At 42.0% G+C, this 18057-nt stretch overlaps 1 long non-coding RNA gene across 2 annotated transcripts; it reads right to left on the reverse strand.

Moving 5' to 3' along the window:
- Positions 1 to 14602: 14602 nt before the first annotated feature.
- LOC127294746 (uncharacterized) lies at positions 14603 to 17672 on the reverse strand. Of its 2 annotated transcripts, XR_011743037.1 has the most exons (4): positions 17321 to 17672; positions 17132 to 17201; positions 16126 to 16199; positions 14603 to 14838 (listed from the first exon to the last, which is right to left on the reverse strand). It is a non-coding gene; the product is annotated as an uncharacterized lncRNA (long non-coding RNA). The 2 variants fall into 2 exon arrangements; XR_011743036.1 differs by having other exon boundaries at positions 17132 to 17672.
- Between the last annotated feature and the right edge of the window lie 385 nt (positions 17673 to 18057).

Consider the following 18057-nt stretch of genomic DNA (forward strand, 5'->3'; position numbering starts at 1 on the left):
TTGCTTGATAAGCAACTGAGGATCATCATGTGCTCCTCGTCTTGGGCGGCTGCTGCCATCTCTTCTTGCATAAGCTCGATGAACATATGCTCCTCCTCTTCGTCCGAGTCCATGGCCGGCGAGGCAAATGGACGAACACCTGACGGGCGTGGTCGAGGCAACCCGAGCCGCGAGCGACAAGGAGTAGGCCAAAGTCGGAAAACAGGCCGGCGGAGGAGCAGCCAGATAGGCCATCGTCGAAAGACGACGGAATATAGGCAGGTGGGGAAGGAGGGACGGCAGAATCTGGGCAACAAGCTGGCGGGGTGGTGCCGGCGGCAAGAGAGATACGAGGGGTGGGGGAGATTTTGAGCGAGGTGGCGGTGGGGTTCGTGTGTCGAGTCACCGACAAATCGGGCCCTTCCCCGCTTTTCACTCGTCCGGAGTCCCCGATAGGTCCCCGGGGGGCCGGGGATGGCGTGGGCTCGCCGGATGGATGAAGGGCCAAATCTGGACGAAAACGAGGAACCGGGGGCGCGACTGGGCCGAATTTCGCCGTCCGGATGGGAAAAACGTCGCTCGGGGGGCCTCGTCGGGGAGACGAGTGGTGATGCTCTTATGTACAATGTTATATCGCCACACGCGTCACGGCGAGTACTGGCATATATATGCGGCACACACAGGAGACGATGTATTTTCCCCATCGAACGCTCTCCTCTATGTACTTGAGAGTCTCTCTCTCGGTGTCCTCTCCGTTGGAGTAGCTGGGTGAAGATGGATTAGGAGAGGCACCTGAGTAGATAGGGCATGTAGTACTAGTAGTACTAGTTTGCCTCCTGCCAGAGTCTAGCGATATGCTGGGAGTTTTGTGTTAGATCTCCATGGCCAGATCCAATGTTTGCTAATGGAGGTTCGTCTCGTCGCGATGCTCATTTGGCTGGAGTTGGATGCGGCGTCGTCGATCTATGACAGAGTTCATGTGAACTTCGATTCTGGTAAATGCATGCGTCTTTTCTCTAGCCGGCTGTGGAAGCAAGGGAGAAGAAGACGGGGGTTCGTGTTGGGAGTTCAAGCTTCACGGAGACGGTAAGAATATGATGCAACTTCAAGTTGTTCCACAGTGGTCCGTTGCAGGCCACTGATCCTCGATGCCGAAGGAAGGCATCTTTAGACACGATGGATGCGTCTATGCAAACTCCAACATCGAAGGCTGTAATATCCCAGGTTTAGAGGCAATAAAATGAGAGAACACCGAAGTGTGCATTGCATTCATGCATAGAAAATCCAGGGAATTTTCGCGCTTCAAATAAAACCTACCACAGTAACTGAAGTTTCACTTGACTTGCTGGAATTGAAGTAGATCATCAAGTCAAGCGCTATAAACTTCACTGTGATCTTTGCTAAAACCTTATTATGGGTAGAGATGCTTTGATCTATGGATTAGATCAAATGGAATTAGATTTACAACAACACCTTCTTTAAGAATCAAACTCTAACTTATTAACACTTAAAAGTTAGCAACTACCTTTGTGTGTAAATTAATTCACTTCTAAACTTATTACCAAATAAGGTAAACCACAGGGTCTAAAGTGCATAAAAGCCACACATTCTTATTTAAATCATAACTTATTAAGTATATGGAATATCATAAAACTAAATCCATTTACATTACGATTTATAGTTCAAACTATTTGAATCAAACTGACTATGAGTATTTTAAAACTCATATGATCATGCCTTGGTGAAATCAAATACCAACTATCCAAATTTGAGGAATAACCTTCAACCTTGATCTTTTGATCAATGTTATTATATAAATCAAATATGATATAGTGACTCATCCACAATAATAAAACCATCCACAAGATATTTAATAACAAATGCCACTTGGCTATCCAAATATAAATCATATGAGAGGATAATGATCATGCCACATAGGATGAAAATATCTACATGACTTGCATCCCAAGACTTGCCACCTCATGCTCAAAGGATTGCTATGGATGAGGGCATGACAACCAAGCACCTTACTCATCTAACCAACACAAGAGTCACCACCTAGGTGTCATGATACTAGAGCTTGCCCAAGCCTATAAATAGAGCCACACCCTCCATCCCTTTGGTCATCTTGTAGCATGATACAAGGAAACACACACATAGATACACTCCATACATTAGCTAGGATCAAGATGAAGAAGCTAGGAAGTGGAGGCATACCACAAGATGCAGGTTTACCAGATTTCCTGAAGAACAAGCTACAGAAAATACCAAGGTAGAATTCCTAGGAAAACCATATATTTAGAGGATCATATCATCATATCTTGAGTAGGACCTTAGGCTATTACAAGATATTTAGAAGTGAGAGAGATTATAGATGCTAACCATAGCCATGTCTATCCTAGAGAATACTAGAGTAGTATTACATCTTACTTGTTTAAACCAATCTTTAATCTTGTAGATGAGAGCCTGATGTCTACTTCCCCCTCCTTTTCCTGTAGACAGTGTTGGGCCTCCAAGAGCAGAGGTTTGTAGAACAGCAGCAAGTTTTCCCTTAAGTGGATCACCCAAGGTTTATCGAACTCAGGGAGGAAGAGGTCAAAGATATCCCTCTCATGCAACCCTGCAACCACAAAGCAAGAAGTCTCTTGTGTCCCCAACACACCTAATAGGTGCACTAGTTCGGCGAAGAGATAGTGAAATACAGGTGGTATGAATAAGTATGAGCAGTAGCAACGGTGCCAGAAAATAGCTTGCTGGCGTGTAGTTGATGGTGGTAGTATTGCAGCAGTAGTAACACAGTGAAACAGTAAACAAGCAGTAGTAACGCAGTAGTAGTAACGCAGCAGTAGTAAACAAGTAGCGATAGCAGTATTTAGGAACAAGGCCTAGGGATTACACTTTCACTAGTGGACACTCTCAACATTGATCACATAACAAAACAGATAAATGCATACTCTACACTCTTGTTGGATGATGAACGCATTGCGTAGGATTACACGAACCCTCAATGCCGGAGTTAACAAGCTCCACAATTTGTTCATATTTAAGTAACCTTATAGTGTAAGATAGATCAAAAGACTAAACCAAGTACTAACATAGCATGCACACTGTCACCTTCATGCATATGTAGGAGGAATAGATCACATCAATATTATCATAGCAATAGTTAACTTCGCAATCTACAAGAGATCATGATCATAGCATAAACCAAGTACTAACACGGTGCACACACTGTCACCTTTACACACGTGCAGGAGGAATAGAACTACTTTAATAACATTGTTAGAGTAGCACATAGATGAATAGTGATACAAAACTCATATGAATCTCAATCATGTAAAGCAGCTCATGAGATTATTGTATTGAGGTACATGGGAGAGATGAACCACATAGCTACCGGTACAGCCCCGAGCCTCGATGGAGAACTACTCCCTCCTCATGGGAGCAGCAGCGGGGATGCAGATGGCGGTGGAGATGGCCGCGGTGTCGTTGGAGAAGCCTTCCGGGGCACTTCCCCACTCAAGCAGTGTGCCGGAACGAGAGATTCTGTCCCCCAGATCTTGGCCTCGCGATGGCGGCGGCTCTGGAAGGTTTCTGTGGTTTTCATCGAACGTATCAGGGTTTTCGATCCAGGGGCTTTAAATAGGCGAAGAGGCGGCGCAGGAGGGTCGAAGGGGCGCCCACACCATAGGGTGGCGCGGGCCCCCCCTGGCCGCGCCGGCCTAGGGTTTGGGTGGCCTGTGCCCCCTCCCTGGTGGCTCTCGGGTGTTCTGGATGGTTCCGGGAAAAATAGGAACCTGGGCGTTGATTTCGTCCGATTCCGAGAATATTTCGTTACTAGGATTTCTGAAACCAAAAACAGCAGAAAACAGCAACTGTCCTTTCGGCATCTCGTTAATAGGTTAGTTCCAGAAAATGCACGAATATGACATAAAGTGTGCATAAAACATGTAGATAACATCAATAATGTGGCATGGAACATAAGAAATTATCGATACGTCGGAGACGTATCAGCATCCCCAAGCTTAGTTCTCGTCGTCCGAGCAGGTAAAACGATAACACAGATAATTTCTGGGGTGACATGCCATCATAATCTTGATCATACTATTTGTAAAGCATATGTAGTGAATGCAGCGATCAAAACAATGTATATGACATGAGTAAACAAGTGAATCATAAAGCAAAGACTTTTCATGAATAGCACTTCAAGACAAGCATCAATAAGTCTTGCATGAGAGTTAACTCATAAAGCAATAATTCAAAGTAAAGGCATTGAAGCAACACAAAAGAAGATTAAGTTTCAGCGGTTGCTTTCAACTTATAACATGTATATCTCATTGATATTGTCAACATAGAGTAATATAACAAGTGCAATAAGCAAGTATGTAGGAATCAATGCACAGTTCACACAAGTGTTTGCTTCTTGAGGTGGAGAGAAATAGGTGAACTGACTCAACATTGAAAGTAAAAGAATGGTCCTCCATAGAGGAAAAGCATCGATTGCTATATTTGTGCTAGAGCTTTGATTTTGAAAACATGAAACAATTTTGTCAACGGTAGTAATAAAGCATATGTATCATGTAAATTATATCTTACAAGTTGCAAGCCTCATGCATAGTGTACTAATAGTGCCCGCACCTTGTCCTAATTAGCTTGGACTACCGGATCATCACAACGCACATGTTTTAACCAAGTGTCACAAAGGGGTACCTCTATGCCGCCTGTACAAAGGTCTAAGGAGAAAGCTCGCATTGGATTTCTCGCTATTGATTATTCTTCAACTTAGACATCCATACCGGGACAACATAGACAACAGATAATGGACTCCTCTTTTATGCATAAGCATGTAACAACAATTAATAATTTTCTCATTTGAGATTGAGGATATATGTCCAAAACTGAAACTTCCACCATGGATCATGGCTTTAGTTAGCGGCCCAATGTTCTTCTCTAACATTATGCATGCTTAACCATAAGGTGGTAGATCTCTCTTACTTCAGACAAGATGGACATGCATAGCAACTCACATGAAATTCAACAAAGAGTAGTTGATGGCGTCCCCAGTGAACATGGTTATCGCACAACAAGCAACTTAATAAGAGATAAGGTGCATAATTACATATTCAATACCACAATAGTTTTTAAGCTATTTGTCCCATGAGCTATATATTGCAAAGGTGAATGATGGAATTTTAAAGGTAGCACTCAAGCAATTTACTTTGGAATGGCGGAAAATACCATGTAGTAGGTAGGTATGGTGGACACAAATGGCATAGTGGTTGGCTCAAGTATTTTGGATGCATGAGAAGTATTCCCTCTCGATACAAGGTTTAGGCTAGCAAGGCTTATTTGAAACAAACACAAGGATGAACCGGTGCAGCAAAACTCACATAAAAGACATATTGAAAACATTATAAGACTCTACACCGTCTTCCTTGTTGTTCAAACTCAATACTAGAAATTATCTAGACCTTAGAGAAACCAAATATGCAAACCAAATTTTAGCATGCTCTATGTATTTCTTCATTAATGGGTGCAAAGCATATGATGCAAGAGCTTAATCATGAGCACAACAATTGCCAAGTATCACATTACCCAAGACATTAATAGCAATTACTACATGTATCATTTTCCAATTCCAACCATATAACAATTTGACGAAGAAGAAACTTCGCCATGAATACTATGAGTAGAAACCAAGGACATACTTGTCCATATGCAACAGCGGAGCGTGTCTCTCTCCCATAAAGTGAATGCTAGGATCCATTTTATTCAAACAAAACAAAAAACAAAAACAAAACGACGCTCCAAGAAAAGCACATAAGATGTGATGGAATAAAAATATAGTTTCAGGGGAGGAACCTGGTAATGTTGTCGATGAAGAAGGGGATGCCTTGGGCATCCCCAAGCTTAGACGCTTGAGTCTTCTTAGAATATGCAGGGGTGCACCACCGGGGCATCCCCAAGCTTAGAGCTTTCACTCTCCTTGATCATGTTGCATCATACTCCTCTCTTGATCCTTGAAAACTTCCTCCACACCAAACTCGAAACAACTTATTAGAGGGTTAGTGCACAATAAAAATTAACATATTCAGAGGTGACACAATCATTCTTAACACTTCTGGACATTGCATAATGCTACTGGACATTAGTGGATCAAAGAAATTCATCCATCATAGCAAAAGAGGCAATGCGAAATAAAAGGCAGAATCTATCAAAACAGAACAGTTCGTATTGACGAATTTTAAAATGGCACCATACTTGCTCAAATGAAAATGCTCAAATTGAATGAAAGTTGCGTACATATCTGAGGATCATGCACGTAAATTAGCTTAATTTTCTGAGTTACCTACAGGGAGGTGGACCCAGATTCGTGACAGCAAAGAAATCTGGAACTGCGCAGTAATCCAAATCTAGTACTTACTTTTCTATCAACGGCTTAACTTGGCACAACAAAACACAAAACTAAGATAAGGAGAGGTTGCTACAGTAGTAAACAACTTCCAAGACACAAATATAAAACAAAGTACTGTAGCAAAATAACACATGGGTTATCTCCCAAGAAGTTCTTTTCTTTATAGCCATTAAGATGGGCTTAGCAGTTTTAATGATGCACTCGCAAGAAATAGTATTTGAAGCAAAAGAGAGCATCAAGAGGCAAATACAAAACACATTTAAGTCTAACATGCTTCCTATGCATAGGAATCTTGTAAATAAACAAGTTCATGAAGAGCAAAGTAACAAGCGTAGGAAGATAAAACAAGTGTAGCTTCAAAAATTTCAGCACATAGAGAGGCATTTTAGTAACATGAAAATTTCTACAACCATATTTTCCTCTCTCATAATAACTTTCAGTAGCAACATGAGCAAACTCAAAAATATAACTATCACATAAAGCATTCTTATCATGAGTCTCATGCATAAAATTATTACTCTCCATATAAGCATAATCAATTTTATTAGTTGTAGTGGGAGCAAATTCAACAAAGTAGCTATCATTATTATTCTCATCAAGTGTAGGAGGCATAGTATAATCATAACAAAATTCACTCTCCATAGTAGGTGGCAACAAAAGACCACTATCATTATAATCATCATATATGGGAGGCAAAGTATCATCAAAGAAAATTTTCTCCTCAATGCTTGGGGGACTAAAAAGATCATGAAAACCAGCTTCCCCAAGCTTAGAACTTTCTATATTATTATCAACAATGGTGTTCAAAGCGTTCATACTAATATTACTACCAGCATGCAAATAAGATTCCATAGGTTTTTTAATTTTCGCATCAAACAATCCATGTTTTAAATCAGGAAACAGAATAAGAAGATCATTCTTGTCCATTATGCCAAACTAGTGTAAACAAGAAACAAAAAGATGCAATTGCAGGATCTAAAGGAAATAGCTTTGAGTACTTACGATGCACCGGAAAATAGCTTGGTAGCCGAGGTCCGGAGTGTGAGTACCTTTTACCTTTCCTCCCCGGCAACGGCGCCAGAAAAGTGCTTGATGTCTACTTCCCCCTCCTTTTCCTGTAGACAGTGTTGGGCCTCCAAGAGCAGAGGTTTGTAGAACAGCAGCAAGTTTTCCCTTAAGTGGATCACCCAAGGTTTATCGAACTCAGGGAGGAAGAGGTCAAAGATATCCCTCTCATGCAACCCTGCAACCACAAAGCAAGAAGTCTCTTGTGTCCCCAACACACCTAATAGGTGCACTAGTTCGGCGAAGAGATAGTGAAATACAGGTGGTATGAATAAGTATGAGCAGTAGCAACGGTGCCAGAAAATAGCTTGCTGGCGTGTAGTTGATGGTGGTAGTATTGCAGCAGTAGTAACACAGTGAAACAGTAAACAAGCAGTAGTAACGCAGTAGTAGTAACGCAGCAGTAGTAAACAAGTAGCGATAGCAGTATTTATGAACAAGGCCTAGGGATTACACTTTCACTAGTGGACACTCTCAACATTGATCACATAACAAAACAGATAAATGCATACTCTACACTCTTGTTGGATGATGAACGCATTGCGTAGGATTACACGAACCCTCAATGCCGGAGTTAACAAGCTCCACAATTTGTTCATATTTAAGTAACCTTATAGTGTAAGATAGATCAAAAGACTAAACCAAGTACTAACATAGCATGCACACTGTCACCTTCATGCATATGTAGGAGGAATAGATCACATCAATATTATCATAGCAATAGTTAACTTCGCAATCTACAAGAGATCATGATCATAGCATAAACCAAGTACTAACACGGTGCACACACTGTCACCTTTACACACGTGCAGGAGGAATAGAACTACTTTAATAACATTGCTAGAGTAGCACATAGATGAATAGTGATACAAAACTCATATGAATCTCAATCATGTAAAGCAGCTCATGAGATTATTGTATTGAGGTACATGGGAGAGATGAACCACATAGCTACCGGTACAGCCCCGAGCCTCGATGGAGAACTACTCCCTCCTCATGGGAGCAGCAGCGGTGATGAAGATGGCGGTGGAGATGGCAGCGGTGTCGATGGAGAAGCCTTCCGGGGGCACTTCCCCACTCCGGCAGCGTGCCGGAACAGAGATTCTTGTCCCCCGGATCTTGGCCTCGCGATGGCGGCGGCTCTGGAAGGTTTCTGTGGTTTTCGTCGAACGTATCAGGGTTTTCGATCCAGGGGCTTTAAATAGGCGAAGAGGCGGCGCAGGAGGGTCGAAGGGGCGCCCACACCATAGGGTGGCGCGGGCCCCCCCTGGCCGCGCCGGCCTAGGGTTTGGGTGGCCTGTGCCCCCTCCCTGGTGGCTCTCGGGTGTTCTGGATGGTTCCGGGAAAAATAGGAACCTGGGCGTTGATTTCGTCCGATTCCGAGAATATTTCATTACTAGGATTTCTGAAACCAAAAACAGCAGAAAACAGCAACTGTCCTTTCGGCATCTCGTTAATAGGTTAGTTCCAGAAAATGCACGAATATGACATAAAGTGTGCATAAAACATGTAGATAACATCAATAATGTGGCATGGAACATAAGAAATTATCGATACGTCGGAGACGTATCAGAGCCATGTTCTATTAGTGAAACATAACCAAAGTTTATGCTCATATTCTAATCCTAGTTGTGTATTACATTGGTGATCACTACTTAAATCCTAAGGTACATTTGAATTCCAACCCATGGATTAATTTGGATTATAATTAGAATCCTGCCATGCCTCATGCCTATTTCCTACCTCAAATAGTGAAGCATCATCAACACCCTAAACCCTTTCATATAGGATCCACCCCACATAAAATATTATGCCCTAACTTGTGTATCATGGATCACAAGTATAAACCAATTCATATACACTTATAGACTAAATGCCATTTGGTGAGTAGAGTGAAACAAACACTCAATTCTATTTGGCTTTCCAAGTACTTGCTTTGGGAACCAAATGAAATAGTATTTTATAAAATAGAATCACCACAAGAGCAATTGAATTAACTATTAGGATTATAGGATTCATCCTAAATAATATAAGTCAAAGCTTGATTGATGATTATAGAGGTTATATCACCACTCTTCTTAAACTCTAAGAACCATCATTCACCTAAAATCATGAACCAATTCCATTTCCTTTACCATTTGTTAAACCCTAGCCATAATTAAATTAGATGTGAATGATCACTATGGTCAAGCAATAGAAAAATAGAATGTGTTCACCATGAACATGTTCTAAATTTCAAATCAATTAAAACATGTTTAATTCCTTAATTAACAAAGCAATTGAGATAAACCCCAAAATCATATCTATTTGAAAATTTGAATTGTGTCTCATAAGAACCCCAAATTAATTAATTATAAAGTGGTTGTTTATAAACAAAACAATAAAGTAGGTAGCATTATCAAATTGTTTTGATATTCAAATATTTTATAACCTGTAAAACAAAACAGAATCCAAATTTGAATTCAAACAACAAAATAGAAAACAGAAAAGAAAACAGAAATTTGAAAAAGAAAAAGAGAGGGAAACCTACCTGGCTTACCTGGACCGCAGCAGCCGAAGCCAACCCAGCAGCAGCCCATGTCAAAGCCCAGGAGCAGTCCAGCCCACGTCCAAATACCGTTTCGCTTGCTTTAAGAATCGTGCGTGGAGAAATAACGTCGCCGTCGTCATCTCCGAGCTCGACAGCGCGGCGGAGCCAGTAGGCCACGACCTCGACGTTGATAAGCATGCCCCGGACGTCGCCAGACACTCAGAACCATGCCCAACCTCCCTCGCGTCCGAGCTTATCCGCGGGAGCAAAGATCTTCGCCAAACAGAAGCTTCCAGAGACCGCCACCTCCCGACCATGGCCGTTGTCGTGTCGAGGCCACAGGGCTTCCATTGGCCTATAAATAGGTGGAGAGCATCGCCGTGCACGCCTTGTTCGCCTCCGCCACTTCATTTCCTCTCAGCACATCTCTATCTCTCATTTTCATCCACTCTCTGTCGCCGGAGTCAAAGACGAAGCCGACGGAGGGGGCCACCCCGAGCTCGATTGAGCGGTCCAGGAGGAGCGCCTGGACTCCAGGAGCACACTGGATGAGTAGAGCATCAAGGGGAGCAAGGAATCAGCTCAATTTCGACGTTCCCTTCCGCAACAGTTCGCCGGAAGATCGCCAATCACCGTCGTCTCCGTCGACCATCGCCGGAGCCGACCACACCTTGAGCTTCAGGGTAAGCATACGCATCCGTAGAGCTCGATCTCGCATCCTAGAACCTCCTGTAGCCTCTGATTCAATTCTCGCCGGAGTAAATCGCCGCAGCACACCTTTGCCGGCGATGCTCCAATGATTCCCCGTGAAAACCACCACCACCATTCGCTTCGCCTTGCAGTACTCGTTCAGAAACACCTAGCCGCGCATCTCGGGAGGCCGTAAATCGGCGGCGCCACCGTGCTCTGGCCGCCGGCGTTTAAACGTCGGTGAAGTCAAAGGCCACGGTCAATTTTGACCAGACCTTGCCGACATGGCACCTGACGTGTAACTTGGTCCCACTCGTCAGTGTCTGGGACTAGAAGTGAACCGGTACGTTTAGTGTTTTCGTTTAATTTCAAATTCCAGTAAAATACTGAAACTTTGTAAAATCATACAAAATTCATATCAACTCAGAAAATTATGAATAATATATGAAAATGCTCACAAAAATAAACTCTATTCAAATAAAATATAAAATAAAAATGTGTGACAAAATAAAAATCCATTTATTTTTAACCTTATTAATTATGCCATTTCAATTATTTATAATACAATTTGAATTCAATAAATAGTTAAGTTCCAAAATTAAATTTTAACTATTCAGTAACTAAGTAAAATGTTAAGATTAATTTTCTTTATCATATTTACATTAACTTAAATATTAGTGGTAATTCATAAACCCTAAATTGCATATTACTATTTTCTATTTTCTGTAAATAATAATAACTCAAGAAAATATTATAAGCCAATATTATTTTGGTAATTCAAAACTTATTTACTTAAACATCTTTAGTTAACAAGTCATTATTTTAAAACCTAACAATAATTAGGAAACCCTGATTTCTAATTAAACCCTAACTAGTAATTATTTTAATTCTTAAACCTCTAAAAATTAATAGCATGTTAAAATTATTAATAACTTTATTTCAAGTACTTAATCACATTAATTCTAGTACCAAGTATTACTTTAAGAATTGGATCATAATTTAGAAACCCTAGTTTTATTATAAGTTAGAATCTGGATCCCATTATTTCATGTGATCATTCCACCTTAGAAGCAACTCTAAAACCCTAGTTATGTGTCACATGTGATCATGTGAGATTTAATTGACATGTAGAACCCTAATAAGCAACAATTGAATACATTCTTATGATCCACTAGCATAAAACCAAATCACATGAGATTATCATTTCATGTCCCTATTCAAACCTATATGATTCCCTAAGTGTCACTTAGGAGTAAACCCTAACTTGTTAATTGGATTAGTACCATTGATCACCACTCCTATATATCACACCATTAGAATCAACCTCAACCATCAAACCCTAGTAGAACCATAATGATAAACCTTAGTACCAACCTTGTGTAGCAATTCACATCACATGCTCCTATTCAACTAAACCCAACTTAGGAAATGATAATTCACTTAGCTTAGAAACCATTAGAGATTACTTAGTAAAGCAAATATGAAACCATAGTAAACCTAATAGCAAACCTATTGAACCATCTTAATAATCATCCTTTGATATAATGTATATGGGAAACCATGGTAATAACCCTACCAATACTTGCTACATATGAACCCATTCCACTTAAAGAACCCAACTAGTTTGTATTAGTGCAACTAAATGAACTCAATAGTAAACCCTAGAGTTACATAGCTCCTATGTATAGTAGTTCATATTCCTATTTAACCTGTTCTTCAAAAGTTATTCTTTTGAAGTATAGTATAAGTACTCATCAACCATGTTCGGTAGAACTTAAAATTGACAACTGTCCTTACATATTATTCCACCACTATTCTTTATGTGTATGATTGTTATGATGTCTTATATCACTTGGTTATGATGCTAATATAACCAAATCCTAAGAAGAACCTTGTTTGAGAACCATTCTAAAAGTGCAACACACCCTAAAGAAATCTTTACAACTCATACATCCTAAATCATCGAGGTTAGTTTACGCTCGGGACGATTGCATCTCATACTATGCATTATAGCATCTTTGCCAGTTCTTTAAACATTGTCCTTACCGGACGATGACGGTATTTCAGAATTTGGAGTTATCACGTATCGAAGCTTTTGCCTGCATAATCTTGCAGTCAATAAAGGCAAGTTCATCGCTTGCTCATGTCATTTGATTATTTGTATCAAACTATATGCAAAGTACTATACTTATCACTCATGCATTGAAAAGCAAAGTATTATTTTACAATTATGAATATGACTATGTGGTGGGCAATGGAACCATGGTATGTGTTGATATGGTGGAGGTTCCATTGCATGGGTACTACTCATCTAGGACTAAGTACCAATGCCGTCCAGTGATTCTAGCGCCGTACATATCGCGTTATCCATAAGATCTACAATGGCTCTGGGAAAGTCAGCTGTATCTTTTCCCTTCTGCACGCCAACGGACTGGTAGAGCTGCGGGGTGTTGGAGGCACTGCCGTAGGTTGGGATAGCCTTTTAAATCCCCATCCATTAGTGATGTTAGCTCTACGGTCTATGATGGATTGTCCGGAGTACACCGTGAGTAAAGCCGTATTATCGGAAGAACTCTACTGGGGGTGTACGGTCGGACAAAAGGGTGGGTTTGCAGGGTCGCGGAGAAGGCAGTGATTGGCTTGGTTCTTATACTGGGCCTCACACCAAAGGAAGTGTGGACGAGGACATACCCTCGGCCGGCAACAAGGATAAGTTCTCTTATGGGGTAAAGTAACGCACCTCTGCAGAGGGTATCAAGAATTGTGACTGTCACTCCCTGTTCCGGGAAGGGAACTGCGAACGCGGCAGGAAAGGAACTCCACGAAGTTCTGTTCAACCTGTGAAGACTGACGGGCATAGTTTTCTGAATAAAATAAACCTTTTGAAGAAATGTTTATGAAAACTTGCATTCGCCTATGACTTTCTGGTCTGTGGCTGTAGCTAGTGCATGATACACCTATTTCCTAATATGAACTTGCTGAGTACGCTCGTACTCATTCCCTCCCATTTGAACCCCCTTCTTAGATCAAGGCACCGAAGGAGAAACTACCGTGGAACTCGAAGACAGAGGAGTCAACTGCAACAAGATGAAGAATTCAATCAAAGAAGTCAATGGAGTCAACTTCTGCATCAGCTATAATGGAAACCTAGACTAGTAATAGAAGGGAACTTTTCCCTAATCCTAGCACCTAAGTAGCTAGATTTCTATAGCAAGCCAAGTAGCTCTTAAGCTTGAGTTAGCGATAAGATAGACTACGAGTCGTTCTTCTGGAGCTTTATTTGAAGTTTTACCTCACTGTAAAGTAGGAGGTTGTGTTGATCTTATGTAAACAGCTCGTGTGTACTTCTATAGACATACCTTGGACTCGCATATGTTTCTGTTGTACCACTCTGAGAGATGTAATATGAGTGGAACGGTGTTTCACTTGTGTTATGTCAACGACTTGTGTACTACACCATGCAGTGGTACGCTGGGTCATCACAGCTGGTATCAGAGAAAATGCTTTGACCCTAGGATTAAAACCCTTTAAAGGAGACCTATAGGTTTGGTAGTGTCTATAGGAGGTATTTTAGCTAATACAATTCTGCTAAGACAACTATGCTAAACCAACTATTCTTTTGACTTGAGATGGATATTCACTTGAGAATAATCCAGACACACTTGAGTCAATCTTTCTTATCTATCTTTCTTAAGTAAAGTAAGTTAGTTATCTGGCTTCATTCCAAATAATTAGAACACCATTGAAGCTTAAGATAAAGGGTGGTAGTAGACCACAGTTGGTATATGTGACGCCCCGGAACCGGTACCATGAGGATTCCAGCGATCCCGCCGAAATCCGCATGATATCGATCCAGAGACGCCCTCCGACACGACGTGCGCGACGAATCACACACGTGATGCCAGAGGAATTACCACGAGTAGTAACATTACAACAGGTTTACAATAGAGCCCACAAGATACATATATTACAAAAACGACTCCAAAGAGTCAAGATACAAATATACAATACAAAGATACAAATCATACAGAAGATCGAATACGTCCAAGTACGGACAAGATACAAATTGGACTAAGAGTCCTGAAGATAACCAGTGGCGTCCATAACCCTACCCATGCCAAGCCGGAAGGGTAACCTTGCTAACGTCGTCATCTTGTACCTGTCAAAGTCGGGCCATCGGTTGCCGACAAAAGGGAGGATGCAAAAGAGAAAGGGAAAAGGCGAGAGTAAGTAGCAAGGAACGAACTCCGACACGTACTTAGCGAGACTGGAAATGGCTATGCTCGGTGGGCGAGTATATATATATATCGCCGGGGGCTATATGGCAGGTTTAGCGGCAGCAAAACTGTAACCAATAGAGACACACTACAACATCCGTCTAATCAGATAAGATAAGAGAGCGCACAAGGTAACAGATAAAAATACTACACAAACATAACCCAGCCGATTACACATATCCCCTCCAACAAAGCGAAGAGGCAATGTAAAAGGCACTCAACGGTGGACAAGTTTTATTAGGTAGCCGTTGTAGTAATGCTATATTACTACGTAAGTTATTATCAAGTTATTAGCAGCAACATAAAGATGTAAGTTGTTCTATGATCAAGTCATACAATTCCAAGTCGTCCATAACCGCGGACACGGCTTATCGATAAGATGTACACCCTGCAGGGGTTTCCCAAATGTAACCATACGCATGCTCGAACCCAGTTACTACAGGTGGAGTCTCACATCAAGACCGTTCACAATGCAAGAGAAAGTTTAATGGAAGCCACCCAACTAAGCTACCCATGACGAAGTTCGGCCGTACTCCGATACGGACCCAGAGGTTTGCGACGGCTTCCAAGGCGGGCACTAACGACCGGCCAAGGATAAGGAGTCCCGCGTTATGAGTACAGTACATAATATAAACACCCGAAGGCAACATGAAGTAAATCGTGCATATCTTGCATATGAGCAAATAAAACCAAGGTTGTGGCTCCCAATAAACAGACTCGAGGAAAGGTAGTGGGTAATTGGGGTCCCACTCCCCCACGTACGGGTAGAGCGCTCAATCTCGGAACAGATAACAAGAACTCGGGTCCTAGGGGACATTAGCAAGTCAAAGTTCCGATGCTTTCGCAAAGGGGCTCACAGATGCCTCTGCTTACAATTTTAGTTGTTAACAAATAAGTAAATCATGTGTATCTCCAACAACTGATATAGCATGTGATAACCTACCAACAACCCAACATATCCCGATAACAGATCGAGATAAACAACAGAGTCTAAACACGCCTACGACTCGCAAGGCTCAAACATCAAGCAACGGCTATGGGTAAGGAATGATACATATAGGATTATTATGGTAAACAAGTGGAATAGGACACGTGACTCGAGAAAGAATCGCAACATAAGAATAGCAGTGCGAGGGAGAGAGTAAAATAGGTGAAGAGAGAGGGCTCGCCTGTGAAAAGCTGCAGAAGAACTTGTCGTATCTCACATCACCACTTTGTGATCCTATCCGGGAAGAAGCAAATACTACAACAAACAACGGATGCAAATCTTACTAAACCGGAAGAAGATCCAGCATGATCAAGATGATATGCATGACATGGCAAACATGGTGCAATGCAACTTATCCATATTAATCGGAGTCGGAACCCCGGATAAACAAGTTAGGTTGGAGTTGCATTTCTACCGACAAATTTAAGTGTTGGTAAGCATGGCATAACATGGCAAAGACGCGCTACTTCAATATTAAACGGAGCGGGAAAAACCCGTAGCCGGTAATTCCCAAATACACCGCATTTAATTATTAGGTGCGATGCAAACTATAACGGAACACATGATGCGGGATGCAAACAAGCATATGGATGCCATATTAATGTTCATCATATTTTTCTGATAAAAGCAGATATATTATTTGCAGCAATTGGATTTGTAGAACAGAAGATATATGATAAACAAGTTTTGCAAAGTAAAGATAGATGGAGGCAGGAAGGGTGGATTTAATCCTCCGGTGCGGATATTTGATCCCAGGTTTGGGCTCGTTCGCTGGCTTGAAAAGATACAGAAATAGGACACATATTACTACAGGAACCGTTAACTGAATTTTAACCAGAGGTGTTATCTGAAAGTGAAGAACAACGACAGAAAAGAAGGGCATTCCAACATAGATAGCTAGCAAGCAGGCTGCTCGATCGCTCGCTGCCTTGAAATAGCTAGCTGAAGCAAACACACACACTGATCGTAACTAGCTAGCTTGAAACAGACTACTACGTGCGCGTGCATGAGAGATCAGGTGAGACAGCACTGTAGGGAAGCAACAGCAGTGCAAGAAAAACAGGGGATCAAGCTCGCGCGCACAACTTGATGGCCATATCCATGGCAGACGCGCGCGCGTGGGGGCATGAAACGTCGGCAACATCAGATTCGAAAAGGGGAAGTTGGAAACGAACGCGGGTGCTCACCGAGAGGTTGGTGGTGAGCAGAACGAGGCGGAGGACGATGGAGATGAGCACCAGCAGGCACGGAGGTTTTCTGTCCACCATGGCGGAGGTGCCTCGGTCAGAAATAGTCGACAGTTTCATCAGTTTTGGAGGGCAACAGAAAAAGGTTGGATACATCTTGATCTTGATCAAAACGGAGGAGGAACTCACCAGGAAGTGATAGAACACATCGGGAAGTACGGAGGTGGCCGGACGGCGGCGAAATCGACGAATTTTCCGCCGGGGTTGGAGAAGAGAATGGGTCGTTGGCGTCGATTCAGGGATTCCCGGCTTGATTCCGTGGACGACGACGATCCTGGCTACAAGGTGGAGCTCCTGGTAGTTTCGGCGAGGCACGGGATGGTCCGTGGCGACGGGGCGTCGGCGACCTGAGGCGTTCTTGGTCGTTCTCGTGGGATAAAGAAAACAGAGAAGCAAGAGCGGAGACTGGCGGCGCGAGGAGGGTTGGGAGCAGCTAGGGTTCCCAGGGAGGCTCGGAGAGGGATCTTAAGGGAAGGCAGAGTGGTTGAGGTGGTGGTGCTGTGACGTGAGCAGAGCACTCACGCGTCTCGCGTGAGTTGCACTAGGAAGACGCCAAACAGAGATCAAACAGATGCACTGCTGCTTCATTTTCCCTTACTGTAGGTGTTTCTTCCGAGTATGCTTCTACATCTTCTTCTTTCTCCTTGGACTTTGAATAGAGCAAAAAGAGAAGATAGAGAAAGATCTTAGGAAGAGGATTTAAACCAAAACATTGTTTAGAGAGCAAACACGCTGCCAAAAAGTTTCAAGATATTTCAGGTCTACACAAAATAAAAGAGGGGAGTCATTTATTATTATATAATAAAAAAATTTGCAAAACAAATTAGGGTTTATAAAATAGTTTATTTTTGTCAAAACGTTTATAT

This window comes from Lolium perenne, chromosome 4 (genome assembly GCF_019359855.2).
Source record: "Lolium perenne isolate Kyuss_39 chromosome 4, Kyuss_2.0, whole genome shotgun sequence".
Taxonomy (NCBI): Eukaryota; Viridiplantae; Streptophyta; class Magnoliopsida; order Poales; family Poaceae; genus Lolium; species Lolium perenne.